At 34.6% G+C, this 17,929-nt stretch overlaps 1 long non-coding RNA gene across 1 annotated transcript; it reads right to left on the reverse strand.

Annotated features, from left to right (window-relative positions):
- Window positions 1–3,458: 3,458 nt before the first annotated feature.
- LOC123653094 lies at window positions 3,459–13,805 on the reverse strand. The gene is made up of 3 exons (XR_006742723.1): window positions 13,795–13,805; window positions 7,448–7,456; window positions 3,459–3,795 (listed from the first exon to the last, which is right to left on the reverse strand). It is a non-coding gene; the product is annotated as an uncharacterized LOC123653094 (long non-coding RNA).
- Between the last annotated feature and the right edge of the window lie 4,124 nt (window positions 13,806–17,929).

A 17,929-nucleotide genomic window follows, 5' to 3' on the forward strand; every position in this document is an offset into this window, starting at 1 on the left:
ATTATCTGCATTAGACTAACTTGTATACTGGCAGGGTTGAATGTGAGGCACTCTCTGTTTATTCTCTTCCCCTCATGATCAAATTGGGCTCTGCTAAGGGTCTAGTTGACTGGGAACAAGAGAGGAAAATGACTTCTACTACTTGCATAGTAGAGGAATGTTTTATTTTAACAGTTATTAGGTAGAATTTTCTAAAATTTTCTGCTAGGAATTTTCTAAAACTATCTATTGTTGATGTAGTGGTAGTATTTTTCTGATTGGATTAGAAAGTGTTGCAACAAATAACCCAAATTAGAAGGCATTAATTCATATTTTGAATATAGTAAAGGGGTTATTTCTCATAAGAACTAAGGCTAAATGCAACTACTGCAAAATAAACTTAGAATCAATCTGTCAAACAAAGCTTAAAAATGAATGAGGGCAGACTTTTGTACTTTAATTTTGTATAGAATTAGTCTGCATTCAAATTTGGCATATTTGTATGTTACTTCCATATTTCAGGATACTTTATGCGGTTTGTAGTGATCATTTTACAATGCCCTCTGATGTAGCTGTGTGTCCTTTTTTTATTTTTTATTTTTTATAGCTTCTATTATGACCATTTGCAGATTATTTGGGTGGCAAAATGGCTCCCAGGTACTTTTTGGTTATAGAAAACAACTTTCTGAAGCTGAAAACTGGGGTCCCTTTATATGTTGCCTTCTCAAAACATGGTTGCTGCCTTAGAAATTGACTTAGAGTTAAACTTGAACACAAGAAATAGTGAAGTTTAAAGTAAGTTTTAACAAAACGGAAGGTATTTCTTTCTCATGTAAATGAAGATGGGCAGAAGTTGGCAGAAGGAGGTTGAAACGGTAGATCCCATCTTCCCAGAACACATGATTCTTCTAATTCACCATGGAGACATCCCTGTGTGTGAGTTTTATTATCATGGTCTTGGATGGCTGCTGGGGATTGTGTTATCTCATCTGTATACCAGGAAATAAAGTTGAAAAAGGAAAAGGAGCAATGGGCCAATGTAGTAACTAAATGTTTTGATGATCACTTGCTTGGCTATCTGGCCACAAATTCACAGAGAAGAAGGCTGGAAACTGTTGTCTTTAAAACAGGTAGTGATTTGCTCTCTTAAAAAAATGGGAGGGCTTAAGAAAAAAAAAGGAGCCTGGAGTTCCTAGTTCTATTTCAAGACAGGGCACATACCTCGGTTGCAGGCTCCATCCCCTGCAACATACCTCGGTTGCAGGCAGCCAGTCAATGATTCTCTCTCATCATTGATGTTTTTGTCTCTCTCTTCCTCTCCCTTCCTCTCTGAAATCAATTTAAAAAATTTATATATATATATATATATATATATATATATATATATATATTTTTTTTTTTTTTTTAAGAGGGAAAAGAGAAATTAAGGTAGACAACTAGCAGTTCCCACCAGTTTATAGACCACATGGTTTCATAAAACAATAATTTGGGGAGTTGGAGGGAATGACAGGAACCTAAATATCCTTTCTTTAAGCTATAAATGTAAAACCTTCTGGTTCCTTGATACTTTGTGGGGTGGGAGATGGATCTGTTTCTGTCTTTCTAACACCTTACAGTTCCTTTTTATGAAATAGTAAACCTAACTGATAAAAGGAATATTCTTTGGATCATGTTTTTATTGATGTATACAAAATACTGTTGTTAAAGCAAGAAACACATACTACTTAGCTAACCTCATAAAGTACTGAGAGAGGCACTGTCATTTTTTCTACTTTTTGCCCCCAAATAGTAAACACAATGGGAAAGATGCCTATTTGCAAACTTCAGATACAACTCAAAGGATAGTAAGAGTAACTGGTATGTAAAATTTCCAAAGTTCACTTAAGTCATATGATAAAATTTGTAGGTTATCAACCAAATTTAATTCTGGATTAATTTCAGTTATTATTGGTGATTTGAAGTTTTGAATAAATAAGAATTATAAAACATTCACAGAATAAATTCTTGGTATAATGCAAACAGAGTCATACACCATTAAATTTCAAATGAATATAGAAGAAGAAGCATAGGCAATTAAGAAAATCAAATCTGAGAGCAATAAAAAAGCATATTTATGTTAATTTGATGCTGTTAGTTCTATTCCATAATAGTCATAGCATAACCATTAAAACATTTATGACCAGTTTCCTAAACTGAAGATTATATCTTAAAAATTACATTTCATTTTAAAAAGTTGTTTTAAATGCATAAATCAAAGCCTTTATTTACAAACGAATGCCTTACTCCTGGATATGTGTGATGTTATGTGGCTTCTTACTGACCGTCCCTAAGGTAATTCACACTCTCCAGCATCCATAGCACAGCTGTGAAGTCAGTAGGGAGTCATTCAATCATTTGTAATTTTACACATCTGTCAGTTAAATCTAAACATCAAATGCAAAATTGTACGCAGAGGGACATTATGGAAATTTGTGACTCTCCCTGGAGGGTGTTGGATCTTTATACCAACAAAAGATCCACAAATGAATCTTCCCATCCATAAGAGATATATATTCCTTTTCTACTAATGCCGTGCTAGCTGAGAATCTTCAAAACAGAAGGGGGTTCTGTAATTAGGAATAAAATGAAAATGGAACCTGCAGATTTTTAAAAAATATGAGATTTTTGGGGTGCACTGTGGAATCACAATGGTACCACTCTTTTTTTAAAAAAATATATTTTATTGATTTTTTTACAGAGAGGAAGAGAGAGGGATAGAGAGTTAGAAATATTTTAAAAGTTTTATGTTGCCAGAGTAAATAAATTATAAATTTAACATTCTTTACATCCATATGAGTTTGCATAGAAGATTTCAAAATGATCTGAGCATGTCAGAGAATTGAGGCCATGTAAAACAAACATACCTCACATGGAGCAGACGGACAATTTCAGAGGGTAAGTGGGAGTGATTAACCAGGGAACTTACATGCATATATACATAGCCCATGGGCACAGACAATAGTTTGGTGAAGGCCTGCAGTGGGGTGGGTGCAGGATGAAGTGTGTTGATGGGGAAAAACACACAAACAGAGAAAGAGGACATTTGTAAGATGTTCAACAATAACAATAAATTAAAAATAATAATTATAAAATGAAAACAACAACAAACAAACATACCTCACTGATGCTGCAAAATTACTTGTTGTTAGTGTGATCCTTGTAGTGTCACCTCCACTTCAGAGAGAATACTTCTTTAACTGCTGTTCCTATTTAAAAATTTCAAAAAAAACATACTTTAAAATTTTGTTTTCTGTATAATTATGAAAAAATATGGATTATTTACCTATAATATAATGATAATGAGTCAGGTTGTTTTTCCTGAATAGGATGCAAGGGTGATTTCTTTCCTGGGTCCTTGCCCAGATGGATTCAAAGAATGAAGTCAGGGACGAAAGGTAGTAGGTGAAAAGGGTGGCAATTTATTGGAAGCAAATACAGACTCCAATGTAGGAAGGGGAGGTCCCAAAGGGGTAACCCACCAAGCTCTTTTTTGCTAAAGTTTATAAAGGCTACAGTTCTTTGTTTCTTCATATTCCCTTCTGATTGGTCATTATATCAGCTTTGAAGCCCAAACCCCACATGGTGCCCCCTTCTTACCTTCCCTGTTCAGTGGTAGAATTCTCTATCCCTTGTGAAAATCTGTTTTCCTCTTTCTCCCATTTGTCCGCATTTCTCTGTCCTCCGTGAAAGTTTGTATCCTCTTTCTCCCAGTACCCTGTGGCTTTTCCCTATCTTCTGTGAATGGATGTCTTCCTCTCCCCTTATCCTGTGGCACTTCTCCCCCCGCCCTCTGTGAATGTATGCCTTTTCCTAAAATTCTATAAACCTGCTTATTTTATACCTAAAACTCCTTCCAATAACACTTTCAGATTGCAATCATTTCAAAATTTAAAAGATGCCTGGTTCTCAATATTAAAATTTAAGTTTTAAATAGTTTTGATATATTGACTCTTTTGTTTGGTTCACCCTTCTCTGTAATTTTTTTACAATTATGTGATAAAAATGCCACAGACCAGAAAAAAAATGTGATTAACAGTCTAGGCTTCTGCTTCAGTGGATTTGTTCTTAGGTTACTAGTTTACCTTTGATGATAAATTTCTCCACCTGAATTTCAAAAGTAATGACAACAGCTCTTAGGATATTTGTGAACAGTAAATGAGATAGCATCCTAATATATAAAAAGCCAGAGGCTGTCACTATTGAAACAACGGGACAGACAACTGAACACAGGCTGCATGGGGCAAAAGGCTGGCAGGGGGTTAGTGAGGGACGAACAAACAACTGAACAGCAGGATGTGTGGGATGACAAGGTCAGCAGGAAGCAACCAGGCTGGCAGAAGGGATAGTAGGGGGCAAGTAGGCCAGCAGGGGGTGCAATAAGGGGTGACCAAGCTGGTGGGGGGGGCAGTTAGGGCAATCAGGCCAGCAGGCAGAGGTGGTAAGAGTGATCAATCTGGCAGGGGGCAGGTAGGGGCTATCAGGCAGGAAGGCAGGTGAGCAGTTAAGACCCAGAGGTCTTAGATTGTGAGATGGTGCAGCCTGGGCTGAGGGGACCCCTCTCATGCATGAATTTCATGGGCTTCTAGTATGTATATATGTTTACCCTATTGATAAGTAAACTGCTAGTCTCCTTCCTTTTTTTAGTTAACATCTTGAAACATAAAAGTACTTCTTAAAATGAAGAGTTCTTTTTTTCCTGTTATCTATTCAAAAATTTGAAGACTTTTTATATCCCAACTCATCCCTATTATATTTGTAAACAAGATTGATTTTTGCTGTACAATTTTCCACTTATGTATGAATGCCCTTTGAATCTGTTATTGGTGGATCTGAATTTTTCCCCACACTGCTGTTGTATCTTTATTACTTGTGAGGTAAAACCAAAGTAGGTTAAGTCTGGCACTGATTCCTATAAATCAAATTTTGACAGTTTGACCTTTGTAGCATTATATCCAAGATGCCTTTCAGCCCTACCTAGTTTGGCTCAGGGAATAGACCATCAGCCTGCAGACTGAAGGATCCCTGGTTCATTTCCAGTCAAGAGAATATGCCCAGGTTGTAGGCTCAATCCCAGGTAGGGGGCATGTAGGAAGCAGCTGATCAATGATTGTCTTTCGTCATTGATGTTCCTATCTCTCCCTCTCCCTTTCTCTCTAAAATCATTAAAAATATATTTTTTAAAAAAGACTGCTTTTAGGCTCATGAAATATAACAGTACAGCATTTGTTGGGGGGGGTGGGTAACAAAAAGGAAGGAATAGAAAAAGGCTTATTATTTTGAATGAAATACTGCAGAAACAGTTTTAAGACAAATTATAAAAGGACAATGGAGACATATGTGTCAAGGATATATTGACAGAAGTCAGAGTGTATATTGAGTATAAATAATTACCCAGAGATCTGGTCAAATCTCTTGGTAAATATGCTAATGACAGATACTTAACAAATGCACTAATGGTGTTTATTAACAGAATATGCCTGGTTTACTAGGATTACTTATAACAAACAAATCTATAGTTCATAGACGGGGAGAGGTATATAACTCCCTGGAATATACCACACAAGCTATCTTATATAATCTTACTAGAGGCCTGGTGCATGAAATTCATGCACAGGGGGAGGGGGTGTCCCTCAGGCCAGCCTGCACCTTCTCCAATCTGGGACATCTCAAAGGATGTCTGACTGGCCATTTATGCCTGATTCCTAGTCAGACATTCCTCTAACAATCCAGGACTGCTGGCTACCAAGTGCTTGCTTGCCTGCCTTCCTGATTGCTCCTAACCACTTCTACCTATCAGCCTGATAATCCCCTAACTACTCCCCTGCCAGCCTGCTTGCCACCTTCTTGAGTTTATGGGCGCTGCCATTTTTGTCTTGGAGTGATGGTTAATTTGCACATTACTTTTTTTATTAGATAGGATATAATAAAAGCATAATATGCAAAAAGACAATGGCAGAATGACCGGTAGGCAGGAGATGGGATTGGTGAGCAGGCAAAGCCAGGCCAGCCATGGAGTGTGCCAATGGGCAGAGGGAGGGGACGATAATGGGAGGGCAGTGGTGACCAGCAGTGGCAGAGGGCAATGCGGGGGGTGGGGGGGGGTCCAAGGCTGGCTGCTTGCTGGCCAGTGCTGTCCCCTGATCTGCCCACCCGGTCGCCTCCTGCAGAGGGAGTCCAAACTGCAGCTTAGGCCCGTTCCCCTCAGGGAGTTGGGAGAACAGGTCTAAGCCATCAGTAGGAAATCCCCTGGTGTTCTCCCAGACTGTGAGAGGGCATAGGTCAGGCTGAGGGATGTATTTTCATGCATTAGGCCTCTAGTTGATATATAAAATGGATAGATTTCATTATAAAATAGCTATTTTCATGTAATTAATGATGGCATATATCCCTTAGGAAACTCATTTATTAAATCTGAAACTCAGTGCTTCCTAATGAGTATAAAAAACAGGAAACTTACGTCTGTTGTCTAGGCATGTTACTCCTTCACCTAGTGCGTCATGACTGCCCCTGTCTTTGAAATTATGTAGTTTGACATCATGTGACTTGATGATCTGAAATTTTATGTTATATTAATTTATAACTTTTTGAAAAGCTGTTTACACTGAACTTAAATGGCATTAAGAGTTAAATGAAGAATTTATATTTTGGTTTGTTGCTTTTTTGAGCAATGATAAACTGCTATTGCTAAAGGAAAGCCTGAAGGATATCATCTTGAGAATCTAAGTTCAGATCTTGACCTCTCCCATTGAAGTGCATGACTTTTTGTTTTCTTTTTTTCTCAAGGGGAAGAATGGAGTTTAAGAGACTTCTTATTGGAATTACTAAGAATATATAATTCACTGAGTCTATTTTCTTTTTCATGTTTTGATTGTGTGATGGGAGACTATATCATTTTCCCAAGGAATAAAAGGAAATATAAGAATCAACTTTATAAAACAAAAGAGTTAGGACAAAAAAACATTTAACCAAAAATATAGTGTTGTGTTTTTTTTTCTTAATTACTGCCATTTACCAACATCTAAGCCACTTTTCCTATTTATGAGGTTTTTTAATCTTGCTTCAAAAAATTTCTCTGTATCCCCGTACTTTCATGGCATTAATTTCCATATGGACAGGTTGTTCAACATTCTTGTCTCTTGATTTGTTTAGCTTATCAACTAAATTATTATTTATTTTCTACATCTCATCAGCCCTCAGTTGTATGCCATAGTTGTAGACCAGTTATCATAATAACACCATTTGTGAAATATTCAATTGAAATATTTCATAATTCAAAACCCTTTCCTACATTTATTGTTAATTTATTTTAATGAAATTTCAGAATCTATTTGCCACAATTTCAAAATATTAAAATTATAAAATACAAAAGTATATATTCATAATTTTTTACCTAAAATTTATTTGGTGGTAAAAACCTAAACTGATTTACTTTATTCATCTCATTTTATAAATCATTATTTAACTCACTTGATGTGACTACATATGTTTGGATGCAGAAAAATAATTATCTTTGATTGTCTAGTCTTTCCTCAATCACTACTGGAAATGTTACATAATAAAAGCCATGTAAATCGACTTAACTCTAAAGCACACTAAATTATGACAGACATCTGGTCCCAAGAGTTTCAGACAAAGGATTGCATAACAATAATCAAACATTTATTTGAACTGGATGAGGCAAAATCCTGAATTCAGCCTATTTTTTAACTATTACCATTCAGCACCTTCCTTCTATTTCTTAATGTCCTGCTTAGAATAATAAGTCCATTATTATAAAGAAAAAGTTGCAATGACAGCAAATTTAAAGAACTGTATTAACTGCACAAGACAAACAACAATCTCTTTGCATTTTTCCTGCATGCATGTTCAAATAAGCAATACACTAGAGGCACAATGCACAACATTCATGCAACAGACGTGGCCCATGCCCACTGCAGTGGCCACCTCAGCCCTTGCAGCCCCAGCTTCTTACAGAAGGTCATCCAGTCTAATTAGCATATTATAGTTTTATTATTATAGACTAGAGACCCAGTGCACAGATTTGTGCATGGTTGGGGTCTGGCTGGCTCACTGCAATAGCAGTCCATCAGGCTGTGGGGAAGGGGCCATGGACAATTGACCAGCTGGCACTGTCCACAATTGGGGTGTCGGGGGCCAATTGGGGGCTGGACCACTGGAGGGGGACAATTGGGGCCCAGATCAGTGTGCATCATAGCCACCGGTCTTCTGCGCATTCCACCGTTCCAGTCACTGAATTTTTATATACTATACAGATTTGCTTTAAATTAATCACACACCCTCACCCCCCCCACACCCCCAAAAAAGGCATCACTCAGTTCATTCCCTTGAAATGGTAAATGTCCTATATCAAGTATTTTCTAATCGATTTATTCTCTTTCAAACACACATTCTTCCCAGTCCCTCTTAGGTAATTATCAGATGATTATACATCCATCTGTAATTGAGGTAATTGAAGGATTCAGATAGGAAATCCCACACCTTTCCCTGCCTCCAAACCTTACTCTTCCCTCTTCAATTCCAAATTCCTCATAGCTTATACTAACCTGAAATTATTTTATTTGCTTCTTTGTTTACTTGATTATTGTCTATCTTTATTCTAGTCAAATTAGAAAATGTAATGTAGGAAGAAATAGCTTCTGTCAGGAATTCCTTCTGGTATCCCCAGACCTAGAATAGTGTCTGTCACATAGTATGTATTTGAATAAATCAAGAACCTGATTTATTATTGAAAAGCCATTTTATTTTAATTTATTAAAAATTGACTTCTGATTATAGGTGAATGAGTCTAATTTAATATAAGTTTGTTTGTTTTTTTCCCTTGTGCCAACAATTGAGAACAGATGCCTTCCATTTTGTTTATCATTAAAAAAAATGGCACATGATAAAAGAAGTGATATTTACTTTTCCTGGAATAATTTCCATTTAGATTTAATTAAATTACTTGAAGCAGCTCAGCATTTTCAAAATGTAGAAGTAAAAATATTTGGATGCATCTCTCATACTAGATTAAAATCTTCCTATTTATACATTTAACACTTTATAAACCCACAAGATATAGAATTTGGTTCTTTCTGTTTGATTAGGTATTTTACTACTATTTATGTGAGAAACTTGATTAACCTATTTTTTTCTTTTGTCAGGAATCACTTATTTCAGATTAGACTCTTCAAGTGTAAACACAAAGTCACTAAGAACTTTCAGCACACTGTGCTTGTCACAGGTCCTTCCAGAGCTCATTTTTTTATGTTTGGCTATATTCATTGAAGAATCAGAAAAGGGCAGAAGAAAGAGGAGAAAAAAAGGATGAGAATGATGAAGAAGAGGAGGAATGAAGAAGACAGCAGAGAAACTAACCACATGCCATCTTCAATTTCAGCTTGTATACTACTAAAATAGAAAGATGAAGTTTCATCTCTCGCCTCTCGTTATATGCTATTCTTGGAAAAACAAGAGCCTTAAAGCACATTTTAGGAAGTTTTGCTATTTTCCCCTGGACTCTGAATTCAGGGCCAGCACAATTTCATTTTGTATAAAACTGCCATCCAGGGTCCAGATTCTTCCTTTCCTGCCCTTTCCCCCAGTCAGTATCTCACATTTTCCTCTCATACTTCTCTCCAGATAGCTTGGATGTCCCTATTATTGGTTTACACTTTAGATTCAAAGTATGATTTGCCCCTGTTCTCTATGAAGACTGCATTCTCTCTTTAAGCCCTACTCTTAAGATGGAGCCTTAGAGTAAAATTGTTTTAATTACTTTGTCCAAGCCTAAGGAAATAGAAGGGAAAATGGAAGATTCAAAAGTCTCTCTCCATTCGCACATATCCAGTTTCTTGACCAAAAAAATAGCAAGGTTGGGGATTTTTTAATTTTTCATAGAAATCTATTGCACAATTAGGGATTATATAGAAAATAGGCTGCTATAAGCCAAAATTATATGCTTATTTCTTGGAACAATTAAGGAATAGAAGAAGATATACAACAGTACTGCAGATTTCCCTTATTAAATTCTAGCTATCTTCAAACACAGAAACAATTTCAACATTTAATACAATGATTTCCTATAATTCACTGCATCTCAGAGGCTTCCCCTGGAAGCACCCAAAAATTTCCTCAGAGCCCACTGCTTGGCACTTCCAGGGACTTTACCATATTTCATTGCTTTGGATTACTTACCCGTGTCTTCACAGTGTTATATGATCTTTGGGTTCAGTGGGTCTTTTGATCTAAAGAGGGCCAACATCTGTAGAATGGTTAAATAATCAAAACTCATTTTAGCTTTCAACAATTAAGTAATTCTCCTCACAAATATTTTCCTAGGCATAAAACCACCTGCCTAGGAAAAATAATGATGTCTTAGAGATGTGTTGGGATCCTAAGAAAGCTTATAAGTGAGATAATAAAATTATACAGCAGACTCTGGCCGGAGAGAAGGCCTGAGTACCAGGTGCCAGAGGAAAATTGGTGCTGGAAGCCAAGGGAAGGAAGGCCTATTGTGCAATTCTCTTCGTTCAATGGGCCTCTAGTTAATGCTATAAAATGTACAGATATGTGGTTCAACACTTGATATATATTCTTTCCTTCTATCTTCCTCCTGAATCAAAGTGATAACTTTGGTGTGATGTGTCAAGGAAACAGAGAAACCACAGTACACAGTGTTAGAAATAAAAACATGGATCTAAGTAGAAATATCATAACATAAAATTTTAGCCACTAAAATAATCTGGTATTAATATAAATATTGAGAAATCAACCAGGAACACAGAATGGAAACTCAAACTCAGTTTTTGTATATGACAAGTATATAACTTTAACAAGTTAAAGTTTGGACAGTCCCACTGTAGTACTGAAAAAAAATGTCAATAATATAGATTCAAAATGTATCACAATCCTAAGTAATTTTTTAAATATTTAGAATGTCTTAAAGGCCTATATTAGAAAAGAAAATATGTTTAATTTTGTATATGTACAACTAGGAATTATCTTTATCTTTTAAGACTATGAAAATTTTATTAAATAACATAAAAGCAAAACAAAATATTGATAAATTTGATTACATCAATATTTTAATTTTCTGCACCTCAAAAAATGTCCTAACTTGGTAGAAGATATTTTCAACACATAAACTATATTATTATTCATAAAACATAAGAAGAATATATAAAAATAAGAACTCTAAATAATTCAACTTTTGTGTACACACTTAAGAGAAAATTCCACACAAAGCAAGAAAAGTCATTATTTGTAAAAATAAAATTAGGGAGAAAAGACTAATATTTAAATAGTTTTTTTATATCAGCATAATGGAATAGTCTTCCTCAATAAAATGGAAAGTTCTGTAGCCACACATATCAATGTGTTAAGCTGTATCATTTAATCAATGTTAAATTTAAAAAGCAGGTTAAAGAAGACATACAAGTAAGACTTATATATAAAGTGCAAAGTATAAAACATGATTAGGCTATGAATATGAATATAAAGAGTTGATTTTTAAAAAGTTACAGGAATGATATAAAGCAAATTTGGACAATGGTTACATTATAGGGAAAGAGGGTTGCTATCAATCCAGGAAATTAGGAGCTTCAAGTGTACATGTTTAGTTTAATTTTTAACTAGTAGTCCTGCACATGAATCCATGTGCAAGTAGCTCACCAGAAGCTTGCTGCTGCCCTCCAATAGCTCTCTGCCTGCTGCCCCACCCTCCTGCATCCCCCCACCCTCTCCCCCTGACCCCCCCTCATAGCTTGCTGCCCTGGCCCTTCCCTCTAGCTCCCCACTGCCCGCTTTAGCTTGCTGCCCCACCCTGCTGCTGATCCGGGATCCGGTTGGTCATTACGCTTCATAGTGTAACAACAATTTGCATATTACATCTTTATTATACAAGATGATATTAGTTCCTTAATCTTAAAAAATAACTTTATAATGTTTGAGAATTTAAAATATGATATATTTTGAACTGGGCAAGTTGTCTTTTTGTGATATTCTGATTAATGTTTAAAGATATACATGAAACCCCATATCTGATGCCAACACTTTGCTGTTAAAATTATACGTTCTCTTTTGTCTTTTTAATAGTATCCATCATAACAAATGTGAGGTGCTATTTCACTTTCGTTTGGGTTTGTATTTCCTGATGATTAGTACTGTGGAACACCTCTTCATATGCCTGTTGGCCATTTGTATTTTTTTGAGAAATGTCTATTGTTTTATTTATTTGTTTGTTTGTTAATCCTCACCCAAGGATATTTTTTCCATTTATTCTTTGAAATATATTTTTTCTTAATTTCAGAGAGGAAAAGAGAGAGGGAAAGAAAGGTAGAAACATCAATGATGAGAGAGAATCATTGATCAGCTGCCCCCTTCATGCCCCTACTATGTATCGAGCCCACAGCTAGGCATATGCCTTTGACCAGAATCAAACCCAGGACCTTTCAGTCTGAGACCAATGCTCTATCCATTGAGAAAAACCAGCTAAGTCTTTTCCATTGATTTTTTTTCTTTATTGATATGTGTCCTTAACCCCCTAATTTCTCCCCCCATCCCTCCACCCCCAATCATGCCCTCACCCTCACCTTCTGGTGTCTGTGTCCATTAGTTATGCTTATACGCATGCATACAAGTCCTTGGTTGATCTCTCCTCCTTACCTCCACCCTCCCTACCTTCCCTCTGAGGTTTGAGCATTTGATCAATACTTCTCCGTCTCTGGATCTGTTTTGTTCATCAGTTTATGTTGTCCATTATTTTTTAAAAAGAGCAGAATGGAAGGGGAGAGACCGAAAGAAACACAAATGTGAGAAAGACACATCAGTTAATTGCCTCCCACATGTTCCCCTTTCTGGGGCAGGGGTTAAGCTGCAACCAAGGTACATGCCTTTGAATGGAATTGATCCCATAATCCTTCAGTCCATGGGTCAGTGCTCTAACTACTGAGATAAACATGCTAGGGAAGTCTACTGTTTTAATTTAAGAAACATCTATTCAAGTCATTAAATGATTTTCTAATAGAGTTACTTGGTGGTTTCTGGCTATTAAGTTATATCATATTCTTATATTAACACCTTATATTTGGATATTAACCCATTTATCAGACATATGTTTTGCAAATATTTTCTCTCATTCCATAGATTTTTCTTTAAATTTTAATGCTTCCTTTTCTGTGAAGAAGCTTTCTTTTTTTCCCTTCAAGATTCCTGTGGCTACCTGTGGTCTTTTATGATTGATGGGTAAATTTATGTGTTAAATTGCCTGGATCATAGGGTACCCAGATATTTGGTCAAATATTATTCTAGGTGTTTCTATTCATAAAGTTAACTTTTAAATCAATAGATTGAGTCAACCAGATTGCCTTCCCTAATAGGAGTATATATCTTTCAATCACTTGAAGGGTCAAATACAACAAAAAAGTAGACCTTCCTTTGAGTCATATGAAATTCCTCCTGTCTGACTATCTCAGAATCCTGACATGTTTGTTTGCTTTTTCCTTCTTCAAACTCATATTGAAACATTGGTTCCTTCTAATGGCCTTTGGAATGGCTTTTATTAGCTCCCTTGGGTATTTAGCTTATTGGCTCGCCTTTAGTTTACTGACTCACCTGGGAACTTGTCAACCTCCATAATCTCATGAGTCAATTCATTATAAATTTTTCTATCTTTCTTCTAACTAATAAATTATGTTTGCACAGTATTTTTCACAATGAATAAGAATTTTAATGAATTAGACCTGTTAGGAATCACACTGTGATTCATCATGGCTTTACTCTGAATATATTTATAGAATGAATTTATGATCTATTCAATATAAATTTCCAATTCCTATTTTTCTTTTGTTTTATGACCACTTTTAAAGAGCAGTGTAATATAGCTGCTTCCTGAAGAAAAAAATAAACTAAAACTTCTCTCTTCTTTTACTTTAAAAAATAATAATGACCCTGGATACATGACTCAGTCAGTTGAGCACCAAAAGGTTATAGGTTCGATTCCTGGGGAGGACACTTACCCAGGTTGCAGGTTTGATCCCTGGTAGGTGGAATTGTGTACAGGAGACAACTGATTGATGTCTCTCTCTCTCTGTGTCTTTTTCCTTCCTCCCCTCCCTCTCTTTCTCACTTTCTCTAAAATAATTTTTAAAGAGTGAAAAAAACAATAATTATATATTAATATTCTTATTAACCAGATAGAACTAATCACTTTTAACATTTAGGAAACTTTAGACATTTGTTTCTATGTCTTATTCTGTTAAAATAAATAAAATAATGGGTTCAAATTTGTATATTTTAAATTTTATTTTGAAATAATATGTATTCAGAGGATATTGCAAAGAAATGTACACATTTACTTCACAATCTTCACCCACTTCCCTTTGGTATTAATATATTGCATAACTATAGCACAATATTACAACCAGCAAACTGACATTGATATAACCCACAGAATTTAGTCAAATATAAAAGCACTCATTTGTTTATGTGTTTCAGTAGCTCTATGTAGTTTTATCATAGGTGTAGTTTTATGTTAACTCTCTATGGCTATACCTATTCCTTTTCCCCCCACTAATCTATAATCTGTTCTATATCTCTATAAGTATGTTATTACATGAAAGCTAAAAAAAAAATAGGTTCATATAGTGTGTGTCCCTTCTGAGACTGGGTTTTTTACAAGACAGCCAGGGATAGCCAGGCCATTGTGTATGACAATGATTTCTTTCTTTTTTTTTTCCAGAATATTTAGTATTTTTATTGAAAAATATTAAGAACTTAAAGATAGGAAAATTGAAATCATGGAGTCTGAACAACAGAAATATAAAAAGTGAATAAAGCCTAAATATGATGGAATACCACTAAATAGGTCTAAGTATGCATAATGGAATTGTCAGAAGGAAAAGAGAAAGTAACAGAAAAATATATGAACAGTAATGGCTAAGAAATTCTCAAATTTAATTGTGTAAAAACATGAGTTTTTACACAATTAAAAAGACCAAGGGACTCCAAGAAAGGTTAACACAGAGACCCATACCAGACACATTATAATTAACAGTGAAAGATAAAGACAGAGAACCTTGAAAGCATTAAGAGAGAAGTAATTCACAACATACAAGTGATCATCAATAATATTAACAGACTATAGTGTATTTTTCAACAGAAATCATGGAGGCCAGAAGGCAGTAAGATATAAAACTTAAAATGTTAAAGGAAGAAAATAAGAACTCTATAGCCAAAAAACTGCACTTCAGAAATCAGAGTAAATCTAAGACATTTCAGACATATGATTGTTGAGAGAATCAATATTAACACACTTGTCCTATATGGCTGGAAATGGAGTCTTTCACCCTGAAATGAAAAAACACTAGAGAGTAACTTAAAATCATAAAAAATAAGTATGTACAGTAAAGGTAAATGTGTGGGCAAATATAAAAGCCAGCATTATTATACATTTTAAATCTACTTTTTATTATATAAATGATTTAAATTAAAAGTGCATAAAAATTACACTTGTATCTTATTGGGCACAAAATTATAAAGATGTAATTTATGACAACAATATAAAGGGGGGATTGTTTAGGATTAGAGTATTTGTATTCTATTGAAATTAAGTTGGTATCAATTTAAACTAGGTTGTGATGTTAAATATAATACCCACGCTACCCACAAAGAAAGTATCCCAAAAATATACATAGAAGAAAATGAGAAGGGAATCAAAATGGTTCCAAAGATCACCTAAACACAAAATAAGGCATTAAAGGAAGACTGAAGGACAAGTCAAAAATTAAATGTTATGCACAAAACAAGTAGCAAAATGGAAGAAATAAACCCTTATCAGTAATAATTTGAAGTATAAAATATTAAACTCTCCATCCAAAGGGAAACGATAGCCAAAGTGGATTTGAAAAACAAACAAGCAAACAAACAAAAGCATACAGCTAGAAAAGTTTCACATTAGATACAAAGAGAGATAACTTCATTGACCTCTAAACTCATAATTTGGAAAGTTTTCAATTTATTTTATCTTGAAATATAAGAGTTTTAAAAAATTTTTAAACATTAGAGGCCAGTCTCACATATAAATACAGACAAAAATTCTATTTTTTTTTTTCATTTTTATTTTAGAAAGAGGAAGTCAGAAGATGAGAGAGAGAGAGAAACATCAATCAGTTGTCTCCCACACATGCCCAGCCCTGGGACTGAACCCACAACCTGGGTATGTGTGCTGACTGGAAATCAAACGAATGACCCTTTGTTGCATGGGACAATGCTCCAACCAATTTAGTCAACAGCCCAGAATGACAAAAACATTCTAAATGGAACATTAGCAAATAAAAAACAAAATACTACAATACAATGTTATGATCAAATGTTTATTCATGTATGCTTAATTTACAATTATGAGATTTAAATATAAGTCACTAAACAAATTAAAATGTTAATTATTTTATAGTCAATAATTAATAATTATAGGTACTATTAAACCCCCCTCAATCAAAGCCAAAATTAAAAAACTCAGTGGATTAAAGTGTTAAATGTGACAGATAAACTTTTACTGACTTTAGAAGAATGTTCAGGAAAACATAACACCTATGGGACATAGAATGTCTTAAATGAGACACAATGATAATCTTAATGAAAATGGTCAATAAATACAACTATATTAAAATAAAAAATATCTAACAAATATATCATGGAGAAATTAAAGGTTAAGCTGAATCTGGGAGAAAATATTTGCAACATAATGAAAAAGAATTATTTTTCAGGAAAAAAGTCTTAAAAACAAATTAAAATGAGAAAAAAAGCATAATTGACAAATGGGAAAATACATTAATAGTTCACAACAGTGGAAATATTAAATGAAAATTTACAGACCAATATTTAAAAAATTTAAATAGCCTAATTTCTGTACATACACCAAAATTCAAGCATATTTCTTTAAAGGAACTGATCCAAGATCGAGTTGAATCCAGCAGCCACCCCCTGCCTGTAATTGGTTGTATAGAGTATGCACTAAACTGCTTTATCAGCATTAGGAGATAAAGTAGTGTAAATCTGTGTAGATAACTAGGACTCTGGATTTTGCATTCTAAAAGCAGATAGGACTCTGGATTTTGCATTCTAAAATAAACTAGAGAGAATGTGAGGGAGGGGGTGGGGAGAAAAAAAAGGTATGCATAGTCACAGCATTGGCAATGACTGAGACCAAAACTGTAGTTGGTTCTGACAGACAGAGAGCTCCAAGAAATGTAGAAAATTTCTTAGGATGACAACTAGTAATTCACAGGGTCAGGATTCTAAATCAAATCTATGCAACACTGGAGACTTTGCTATTTCATATGAGATACCATTAGAGGACAGGAATCTGATTCTGATTTTGCTATTTTTTGACATGGTATCACTTAAAGGAACAGATTTAGAAGGCTTCTCGTTTTAATATTTCCAAAGCAGAATGCTTGACAAGTTAGACAGCAAGTATATATCTCATTAGCTCCTAGCAAATGTCAGATTCATTTACACATTCAGAGAGTTGATGCATTTCTGGATATTTTCATATAAGTAACTATTTTCTACCTAATTTTACTACACCTGGAAAGTTGTGTGTGTGTGTGTGTGTGTGTGTGTGTGTGTGTGTGTGTGTGTGTTTTAAGTATGAAAATGCAATCTTCTAATAATTTCAGAAAATATATACTCTCCATGAATGTGTGCAAAGTAATCCATGAATATATAAGATTTATTTATGAATATATAAAGAGTAATGTATAGTGCTTCTCTATCTATTCTACATACTACATACTCTATACATTCTTTACTATGTAATATATTTATAATATATACTACTATACTCTCTCTATACTTTATGCCATATTATATTTTCTATGTATTATTATTTATATTCTATTTTTCTGATAGT

This window comes from Pipistrellus kuhlii, unplaced genomic scaffold (assembly GCF_014108245.1).
Source record: "Pipistrellus kuhlii isolate mPipKuh1 unplaced genomic scaffold, mPipKuh1.p scaffold_m20_p_3, whole genome shotgun sequence".
Lineage (NCBI taxonomy): Eukaryota > Metazoa > Chordata > Mammalia > Chiroptera > Vespertilionidae > Pipistrellus > Pipistrellus kuhlii.